This window comes from Dasypus novemcinctus, chromosome 30, assembly GCF_030445035.2.
Source record: "Dasypus novemcinctus isolate mDasNov1 chromosome 30, mDasNov1.1.hap2, whole genome shotgun sequence".
Classification (NCBI taxonomy): domain Eukaryota; kingdom Metazoa; phylum Chordata; class Mammalia; order Cingulata; family Dasypodidae; genus Dasypus; species Dasypus novemcinctus.
Window position 1 is genome coordinate 47,575,982 of NC_080702.1, and position 11,523 is coordinate 47,587,504.

Below are 11,523 nucleotides of genomic sequence, written 5' to 3' on the forward strand. Positions count from 1 at the left end.
AAGAAAGGTCACATGTGAGTCAAGCTCCATCACACTGAGGAAGACAAATTACAAACTAAGGCTCAGTGACAATGCACTGAACTCCAGAGCCATTTGTCATGACCATAAAACCTGTCTCTCTATGTAATGCTCAGAAGTACCAGTACCTGGGATTTCATCTCCTTTGGCTGTCTCTGGGGTCCTGCTGAGGCTTGTGTAAGCTCAACTCCATTGATGACATCCTGACTCTTTTTTGAAGACTCTTAGCCAAATAAACTCATTTTTCTTTACCATTTCATCCTTTTATTGAAGGTATTTTTCTAGTTTCATCACAAGTTACTGATTGGCAGTAATTCCTCAGTGACAGTGAGGCTCAACCCGGGGATTCATGTCCCACGCTTGGGGAAAGTTAATGCCTTTACATACTGTATTTGGCTTAGAGACTGGCCATATTTGATCAACATGGAGACACTCAGGAGGTGTTTCTTAAGCACCCTGTAGCCCTAGGCCTAGTTGAAATTTCATGCAAAAAGGCTCATAAACATAGTCATTAGTATCTTGGACTGATCATTGGACCATCCTTCTTCACTGATCTTTGTCCCTGCACTTGGAGCATTGTTGCTGTTCCTTTGGGCAATGTGACTGAGCTCCCCTGGCTATGAATTCAGCACTCCTTCAGTTGTCATTTGTAACTGTAACTACTATGAAAATACCCAACGAATATCCCAATATTTATATACACTATATACATGCCCTGGAGAATTCCCTCCCCACCCTGTGTCCTCCATTAATAAAAACCCACACCAGTGTTCCTCTCCTGCAATAGTTGAACCCAACTGTGGTCCAAAACTTTTTCAAAAATGAAGCTATTTTATTATCAAATTCAAGTAAAATAAAAATTACATATTAATGATAAGTTTAAAGATTAGAAATAGAATACATACTAATTTAAAAAAACTAAAATAAAGTAAAAATAAACTGGGGTGTTAAAAGATGAAAAATATCCTAAAACTTTGTTTTTGCCATTTTGGCTTTCATTACTGTAACAGATATTGGCCTGTATGTACAGTGTTAAGGAAATTTCTAACACTTCTTCATCATTGTCTACATCCTTTTTTTAGCATTTTTAATTTTGTCTTCAAAAAAGTTTTAGTAAAGTAGTATATTCAATATAGGGGACTCCTATATTTCCAACATCAAACATTTTCCTCCTTCCCCAACAGTGATCTTTTTACCTGTTCATATTATATTTGCTGCAGCTGATATACAGATATTGAAACAATAGCTTTCAAACATGGTTTCATTAGGGTTTACATTATGGTTTATATTTTAGACTGTACAATTTTCTAAATTTCTAGTTATCTTATGTTTTACATTATGGTTTATATTTTAGCCTATAGACTTTTATACATTTTTGGTGTAATTTAACATGACTTATATCCATCATGGCATGATTCTGTAGAACACTTCCATTGCCCCACAGTAACCCTGATCCCATGTATTTACCACCTCTTTACCCCTTCACTCAGGGGCCACCATGACAATGAGTCCTTATTACTTGAGGGACCATATTCAGAGATACTTGCAAAAATGTTGAGGGCTTGACATACTTGATGGCCCTAAACCATTGGGAGCCACCAATTCTCTCGAGAGACACAATTCCCTCTGTTTGAGAACATCAGTCTTGCCCAGGATGTGGGTATACCTTCACTCTTATTTTGTGGATCTACACCCAATAATATAATCCACTATGACAAAATGAGCACTCACACACTCCCGAGAAGTTTGCCCTGTGTCAGATGACCCCCTTAATTATCCCAAAAGTGCAAACTTCCATATTACATTTTCTAAAGAGTTTTCTCTGCACCACAATTTCAACCACATACCTAAAAATCTCCCATGATCAAATGTTCCCCTCACCATTTCCCTAATTTCTTGGGCCATCCGAACCATCCTCCCATCCCAAGCACCCATAAAGCCCACACAGTCCCACCCAAAGTTAGCCCTATGACTCCAATTTATCCCTTCCCTGTACAATTACTTACCTCCAGCTTATCATAGATTTCACCCAAGTAGCTGTCACATCACAACATTACTCTCCCTTCAAATACCTGAAAGTTTATCATCCAGTTAAAGCTCTTTGAAACAGCTTGGTTTACTTATTTCATATCAGAGAATTCATGTAGTATTTGTCCTTCAATGCCTGGGCTGCTTCACTCAACATAAGGTTCTCAAGATTTATCCTTGTTATCACATGTGTTTGTACTGTATTTGTTCTTATACCTGAGTAGTATTCCACTGTACGTAAATACCACATTTATTTATCCATTTATCTGTTAATGGGCATTTGGAATGATTACACCTTTTGGCAATAGTGAATAGTACTGCTAGGAGCATTGGTGGGCATATATCATTTTGTTTCCCTGTTTTCAGATCTTCTGGGTATATACCCAGCAGTGGAATTGCTGGGTCATATGGCAAATCTATAGGTAGTTTTTTGAGAAACCACCAAACTGTCCTCCAGAATGGTTGGATTCTTCTGCATTCCCACCAGCAGTGGATGACGGTTCCCATTCCTCCACATCCTCTCCAACAATTGTAGTCTTCTGGTTTTTTGATACCTGCCAGTTTTATGGGAGGAAGATGGTATCTCATTGTTGTTTTCATTTGCATTTCCCTTATAGCTAGGGATTAGGGGCATTTTTTTCATGTGTTTTTCAGTCATTTGTATGTCATCTTTGGAGAAGAGTCTCTTGAAACCTTTTTTTCCCCCATTTTTAAAATAGGCTGTTTGTCTTTTTATTTTCAAGATATAGGAGTTCTTTATGTATGCAAGATATGTCTCCTATCAGATATATAGGTACCAAATATTTTCTCCCATTGTGTAGGCTCTCTTTTCACTTTCCTTACAAACTTCTTTGAGGTGTAGAAGGCTTTAATTTTGAGGAAGTTCCATTAATCTATTTGTTCTTTTGCTGATGTGCTTTTGGTGGGAAGTCCATGAAGCTGTTTCCTATTAGAAGGTCATGTACATGCTTCCCTTCTTTGCTTTCCAAGGTCTTTATGGTCTTGGTTTATATTTAGGTCTTTGATCCAACTTGAGTTGATTTTTGTATAAGGTGTGAGTTGGTAATTCTCTTTCATTCTTTTACATATGGATATCCAGTTCTTCAGGCACCATTTGTTAAAGAGGTCATTCTCTCTCAGTTGAGAGGGTTTGGTGGTCTTATCAAATGCCATATGACTATATATATGAGGATCTATATCAGAACTCTCAATTCGGTTCCATTGGTTAATGTGTCTATCATTGTGCCAATACCATGCTGTTTTCACTACTGTAGATTTGTAGTATGTTTTGAAGTCAAATAGTTTGATTCTTCCAATTTCATGTTTCTTTTTCAATATCTCTTTGGTTATTCAGGATATCTTTCCTTTCCAAATAAATTTCATAGTTAGTTTCTCTATTTCATTAATGAATGCTGTGTTTCCTTTTATTGGAATTGCATTTAATCTGAGGATCAGTTTTGGTAGTGGAGACATCTTAATAATATTTAGTCTTCCTATCCATGAACAGGGAATATTCTTCCATTTATTTAGTTCTTCTTTGATTTCCTTGAACTGTGTTGTGTAGTTTCTGTATATGTCTTTTACATCTTTAGTTAAATTTATTCCTAGGGAATTGGTTTTTTTATTTACTATTGTGAATGGTATTTGATTCCTTATTTCCTCCTCAGATTGCTCATTATTGGTGTACAGAAATGGTACTGATTTTTGGGCATTTATCTTGTAATCTGCAACATTACTGAACTCATTTTTAAGTTCTAGGAGCTTTGTTGTAGACTTCTCTGGGTTTTCTATGTATAGGATCATATCATCAGTAAATAGTGAAATTTGACTTCTTCCTTTCCAATTGGATGCCTTTTATGTCTGGTTCTTTTCTCAGAGTTCAAGCAAGTACTTCTAAGACTATGTTAAATAGGAGGGTGATAACAGGCATCCAGGTCTTGTTCCTGACCTTAGAGGGAAAGATTTTAGGATTTCACCATTGTAAAAGATGTTGGCTGTGGGTTTTTCATATATAATATTTTTTAATTTATTTTTTATTTTTTGTCTTTATTTTTTTAATATGGCATTAAAAAAATATGAGGTCCCCATATACCCTCCACCTCCCTCACCCCACTCCTCCCCCCATAGCAACAATCTCTTCCATCATCATGAGACATTCATTGCATTTGGTGAATACATCTCTGAGCACCACTGCACCTCATGGTCAGTGGTCCACATCATAGCTCCAATCTCCCATGTTCCAACCAGTGGGCCATGGGAGGATATACAATATACAGTAACTGTCCCTGTAGCATCACCCAGGACAACTCCAAGTACTGAAAATGCCTCCACATCTCATCTCTTCCTCCCATTCCCCACACCCAACAACCAACATGGCCACTTTCTATAATGTTCAGAAAGTTTCCTTCTCTTCCGAATTTTGCAGGATTTTTATCAAGAAAGGGTGCTGTATTTTGTCAAACACTTTTTCTGCATCTAAAGATATAATCATGTGTTTTTTTGTTTCAATCAGCTTATGTAGTGTATTACATTCATTGGTTTTCTTTTGTTGAAACATCCTGGCCTAACTGTAATGAACCCCAGTTGGTCATGGCATATAATTTGTTTAATGTGTTGAATATGATTAGAAATTTGTTTTTTTTTTTTTTAGGATTTTCACATTAAAGTTCATTAGAGAGATTTTCTTTCTTGTGGCATCTTTCTTTGGATTCGGTAATGGGGTAATGTTGGCATCATAGAATGAGTTAGGCAATGTTCCTTCTGTTTCAATTTTTTGGAAGAATTTCAGGAGGATTGGTGTTAGTACTTTCCAGAATGTTTTGTAGAATTCAACTGTGAAGCCGTCTGGCACAGGGCTCTTTTTATTTGGGAGGTTTTTAATGACTGATTCTGTCTCTTTATTGTGATTGGTTTGGTGAGATTATCAATTTCTTCTTTTCTCAATGTAGGCTGCTTATGTGTTTCTTGGAGTTTGCCATTTCCTCTAAATTGTTATTGTTGTTGTTGGAATATAGTTTTTCAAAATATCTTTTAATGATAGTCTTTATTTCTGTAGGATCTGTGGTGATATCACCTTTCTCCTTTCTTATTTTGTGTATTTGCATCTTCTCTCTTTTTTTCTTTGTTAATCTAGCTAAGAGTTTGTCAATTTTATTGATTTTCTCAAAGAACCAGCTCTTGGATTTGTTTATATTTTCAAGTGCTTTCTTATTTTCTATTTCATTTAGTTCTGCTCTTATCTTTATTATTTCTTTCTTTTGTTTTCCTTTGGGGTTAGTTCATTTTTTTTTTTAATTTATGGCTATAAATTTCCCTCTCAGTACTGCTTTTGCTTCATCCCATAAGTTTGGATATGTTGTGTTATCATTTTCATTAGTTTCAAGGTAGTTATTAATTTCTTTTGAGATTTCCTCCTTGACCCACTCTTTTTCTAAGAGTGTGTTGTTTAACTTCCAAATCTTGATGCCAAATCTGTGTCTCTGTCCCTTGCAGATTTCCAGCTTCATTCCACTGTGGTTAGATAAATTATTTTGTATGATTCCTATATTTCTGAATTCATAGAGACTTTTCTGTGGCCTAGGATGTGGTCTATCTTGGAGAATGATCCATGTGCACTTGAGAAGAATGTGTATCATATTGTATTGGGGTGTAATGTTCTGTATATGTCGATTAGGTTCAGCTCCTCTAATATATTGTTCAAATATTTGTTTCTTTATTGATTCTCTTTTGAAATATTCTGTCCAAAGTTGATAGTGCTGTATTAAAGTCCACCATTATAACTGTTGAGGCATCTATTCACTTAGTTTTTCCAGTGTTTTCCTCAAGTATATTGAGACACCCTTGTTAGGAGCATAAATGTTTATGATTGTTCTTTCTTCTTGAAAGAGTATCTCTTTAACTAATATGTAGTATCCATCTTTGTCTCTCACAATTGTTTTGCTTTTAAAGTCTATTTTGTCTGATATTATTAGAGCTACTCCTGCCCTTTTTTGGTTATTGTTTGTTTGTAAGATTGTTTTCCAGCAATTGACTTATAATCTTCTTGAATCCCTGGGTCTAAGATGTGTTTCTTGGACACAGCATATAGAATGGTCATATTTCCTTATCTAATCTTCCAGTCTGAATCTCTTGACAGGTGAGTTTAATCCATTGACATTCTGTGTTATTCCTTTCTAGGAATAACTTATATTAGCCATATTTTCTTTGGATTTGTGTTCATCATATTTTGTTTGGTTTTCCTTCTCTTTTTGTCTTTTTAATTGCTCTTACACTCTCCTTCAACTCCGTCTCTCTTGTTTTTTTCTTTCTTCCTGCTTAACTCCCTTTAATATTTCTTGAAGGGCAGGATTCTTGTTGGCATATGCTCCTAGTTTCTGTTTATCTGTGAATATTTTTAACTCTCCATGATTTTTGAATGCTAACTTTTCTGAATAGAGTATTACAGTTGGATTTTTTTTTCTTTTTGTACCTTGACTGTGTCATACGACTGCCTTCTTACCTCAGTGGTTTCAGATGAGAAATCAGCAGTTAATCTAATGGAGCCTCCTTTGTATGTGATGGTTCTTTCTCTTGCTGCTTTTAGTATTTTCTCTTTGTCTTGAGCATTGGATAACTTGACAAGTATATGTCTTGGAGTAGGCCTGGTACGATTAATGCTCTTAGCGGTGTGTTGTTCTTTCTGGACATGTAAATCCATCTCCCTCAATAGGTTTGGGAAGTTTTCAGTCATTATTTCCTCCAAAACTCCTTCTGTCCCCTTTCCTTCCCTTCTCCTTCTGGGATGCCTATAATATGTATGTTTGCATGTTTTGCATTATAATTCAGGTCCCTAAGCCCCTGCTGGATTTTTCTATCTTTTTATCAACCAGTTCTACTATCTGTTTGATTTCAAATGTACTGTCTTCCACATCACTTAATCTCTCCTCTGCCTCTTCGAGTCTGCTCTTATTTGCTGAGAGTGTATTTTTGATTTCTTGAATTGTGTTGTTCATCACCATCATATCTGTTATATTTTTGCATGTTATTGCAATTTCTTCTGTATTCTCTCCAATTGTTTTCTTCATATTCTTTATGTCTTCCTTCACCTCATCAAATTGGTCCCTAATATATTTTTTGATATCTTTAATTACCTGTTCAATGTTCTGCTCCTATACCTGGTTTTCAGTTTGTTCATTTGATTGGGTCATGTTTTCTTGATTATTGGTTTGGTTTGTAGTTTTTGTTTGCTGTCTGGTCATCATTTTATCTTTATGGTTTTAGTCATTTGTTTAGCTTCTTTGTCTAGTTTGGAGTTTAATTAGTTGTTTTTTCATGCATGTTAAGTCTTCTCTTTATCACTTTGTTCTTCTTATTCTATTTCCTTTTTGTTCGATAAGTTCACTTGAAGGAAAATATTATGGCCAGGAAAGCAAAACGAGTAAGAAAAGATGATGAATAATAGTAGTACTGAAAGTAAATAATAACAGAAGAACCCTGTGAGATATAGGAAAATGTATATTAGACTCATGTAAGGTATGTAGAGTTATAACATTAAGAAAAGTAGATAAAAATATTAATATGGGGAGGAAGACAGTGTGAGTTAAAACATCTGTGTGTTCAGGAGAGAGGGAAAGAGAAAAGAGAGGGCTATAATATAAAGAGTGAATATAAAGGAGAAAACAAAACAAAGGTATTAGTAATAAAAAGTAAAAAAAAAATTGGGTGGCTAACAAAGCGAGGTGTAATGTAAGAGAAAAAAATCAATGATGGAGGATAGAAAGATGTAGAGGAAAGGGAATAGAGTTGGCTGCCAAAATCAATACACGCAGAAAAGAGTACAAGGAGAATGAGGTCATATAGCACATGTGAATCTCTCCCTGCATCAGCTAATATAGGAAGAATAAGAAAGCAGAGAAAGAAAGAGGGAAAAAAAAGGGACAAAAGGGAGTTGGGAAGTAAGTTGGAAAAAGAAAAAGAGCAAGAAAAAAAAAGAAAGAAAAAAGGGCCTTGAGGGCATAAAGAGGAAGGATAAACAAGGAAAAACCAACCAAATACTAGGGAAAGTTTCAAGCTTGTACTCCTGTTTGTAGTTAAATAAAATGCTTAGGGATCTGACGTTCTCCCTTTTCTTCCTTCCTCACTTCCCTCTCTCCCAAGCAGCAGGAAAGCTGCCTGAGAGGTCTGATAGGAGATTTAAGTGGGTCCTTGTTGAATCAGCTCTGCACAGAAAACACTGACTCTTAATTTCCAGAGAGAGAACACCCACACCTCACCAGGAAACCCAAGTATGCTACTGGGGGCTTGGAAAGCACTTTCTACAGTCCCTCTCCTTTAGGTGTGCTATGAGAGGCCTTGTTGATTTTCTGATTCCACCTTCTCCCAGTGAATTTTCATTTTTAAATAATCTTTAGATTATTGAAATGTCATATAAAAAATAAAGAAGTTTCGTATATGCTCCACATCCTTACCCCCCTACACTTTATCACATTAACAACATGTTTCATTATTGTGGCACATTTGTCAACATTGAAGAAAACTTATTGAAGCATTGCTACTAACAATGGAATATAGTTTAGAATATAGTCTATCATCTGTCTCACACAATTTTATAGGTTATGAAAATTTGTATATTGGCTTGTTTCTATCATCACAATGTCATGCAGGAGAATCCCTTGTCTCCAGAATATTTGTATACTGCATATAATCTTCCCTGTCCCTCTCCTCAAAACCTCTGTTGGCCACTGTTTATATCAATTATTAAATTCTTTAATTGCTAGTATATTAATAAGTCTACTTATTATAATGAACAAAAGACCAAAGTCAAAATTCTTAAAAAGATTTTATTTGGAAAGAAATTTCTGCTTGAAATAACCCTTTCATATAAACTATTTCGTACAACACCAGATTGCAAAAAAAAAAAAAAAAAACTGTCTTGCAGAACAGCAGTCTAGGAATTGATACATCATATTTGTTGGGAGTGAGAATACCAATGACGCTATGTCAAATGGATAAATGTACAAGATTGTCTATATAGCTTGGAAAAATGATTCAGAGTATTTTGTTTGCAGTAATATGTAATAACAATACCTGAGAAGATTTTTTTACAAACTGACTCATTTATGTGATAAATGATTTTACTGTAAATCCTAAATGCAGTAATTTTGAATAGGGTGGGGATCTAACTTGCACTGGAGAAAACCCAGAAAGAAATGACAAGTTGATGATTTTTAATTCTCAGATTATTTTGCAATCGAAACACAGCTATTTTATAAGAATGCATGAATGAAATATCTTCCCCTAAAGTTGCAGTTCTGAACTAGTAATGACTCACATAAGAGCCTGATCTTGTGTGATAATACATTACAAATGAAAGTGAATTCAGTTTTCCCAAAGAGTGTGAAATGAATACAACTACATAACCATTTATTAATATTTTAAAAAATGACCATTAATTCAGACATCATTAATTCCAAAATGCCACTCTGGTTTGCTATTTGTAGCGATGACACAGAAATAAGTTGATGAATGAAGTATTCACCATATTCTACCTCAGAAAGAAAATAGTATGCCTATATAAAAATCTGAAACTATGTCCTAATATCTGGATTTAATAGTAGATTAAGATATGTAGGAAATGAGGAAAACACTTACATTGGTTTTATGATCTATAAATGTGTATTATTATGGTAGGAAGCTCTGAGAAAAATTCCCAGAAAATACACTTAACTACGAAAATAATTTTTAAAGGGCAACCTGATGTCACTGGAAGAATGATAGAAATTATTGAGATCATCAATATTTGAAGAATCAGGGATTGTGTTGTAGATTGCATCCTCACTTAACTTATGATTTGGAATATGCAGGAGAAAGGCATATATTGGGGATGGAATGCGGATTATTGTATAGCAGTCAGATAAGGTCTACTATACAGGATGTGATCTCTTTTAGGAAACAATGAATAAAACCTTGATAGCTGGTAAACAGACATTGGTATGAGAGCTTATTTTTCAGTAAAACCATGAAACACAAGCAGTTTCTTTCCTCTGGCAGTGACTGCAGTACACCTTTATCCATCCAGCACCTGTATATTTATAAATATAGAACAATCTACATGAAATATTCTACTGCTGAAGATCCAGGCAGCAGATTCTGCTTTCAATCCTGATGATGGGAAATATAATGATAGAAAACATGTAAAATAATACAAAAGAAACAGGTATCCTTGATATATAAAAATTAAAGAAACAATTCTGTTGTTAGGAAAATAACAGATTATCTCTCCATTTACTTGTAAGTATCTAGATTAAGATCTCCTAGTGTTTGAACTCTGAGCACTTTTGTAAACTTGAAAGTATCTTTTTATATAGATAATGTTTCTCAGCTTTTTTAAGGCCTGCTTTATGTCCTTGTTTTTAAGACTGTATATAAAGGGGTTCAGCATGGAAGTGACCACTGTGTACATCACTGAGGCTATTGCATTTGCCCTTGAGTTTTTGGTAGTAGCAGAACTAAGATAGACTCCAAGACCTGTACCATAAAACAAGGTCACTACTGAGAGGTGAGAACCACAAGTAGAAAATGCTTTGTACTTGCCATCAGTTGTTGAAATTCTCAAAATGGAGGATATAATCTTATAGTAAGAGAAAAGGATCCCAGTGAATGGAATAACATCCAGAAGTCCAACAATAAAATACATCACTAAGTCATTGAGGAAGGTGTCAGAACAAGCACGTCTGATCACCTGATTAAGTTCACAGAAAAAATGGGGCATTTCCAACTCTGTACAAAAAGACAATCATAAAACCATTAAACATTCTAAAAGGGAGAATAAAACATTCAACAACCAAGAGGTCAGCAGCAGAAGGCCACAGAATCGGGTGTTCATGATGACTCTGTAATACAGGGGGTAACAGATGGCCACGAAACGGTCATAAGCCATCACAGTTAAGAATGAGTTATCTAATTGTCCAAAAAGTATGAAAAAATACATCTGGGTGAGACAGTTTTCAGAAGTTATGATTTTGATGCCTCTCTGGATGTTTTGCAGCATCTTTGGTACTTTGGTGGAGGTGAAACAGATATCTGTAAAAGACAGGTTAGAGAGGAAGAAGTACATGGGTGTGTGGAGGTGGGAGTCTGAGATGATGGCCAGGATGATGAGCATATTTCCAATGAAAGTGACTAGGTACATGGACAGAAACAGGCCAAAGAGGAGGGGTTGTACTCCTATATTTTCTGAGAGCCCCAGGAGAATAAATTCCAAGACATATGTTTGGTTTTCTGTTTCCATGTAGATAATGAACTTCCTGGAAGAGATATCAGAGCAATGCAATTTTATCCACAAGCAGTGAGTAGAAAAATATAGTAAGTTGTATGGTTTATAGTGTAAATATGTTATTAATATCTTATTAATTTTATGTAGATCTAGTATCCTTATCTGAAAATGTCAGGGAAAACAGGTTTCTACTTCTCCTTGATACATTTGCCTACTAGAAATCC

General features: G+C 35.2%; 1 pseudogene; it reads right to left on the reverse strand.

Moving 5' to 3' along the window:
• Positions 1–10,327: 10,327 nt before the first annotated feature.
• Positions 10,328–11,314, reverse strand: LOC139437917 (olfactory receptor 7A10-like; annotated as a pseudogene).
• Between the last annotated feature and the right edge of the window lie 209 nt (positions 11,315–11,523).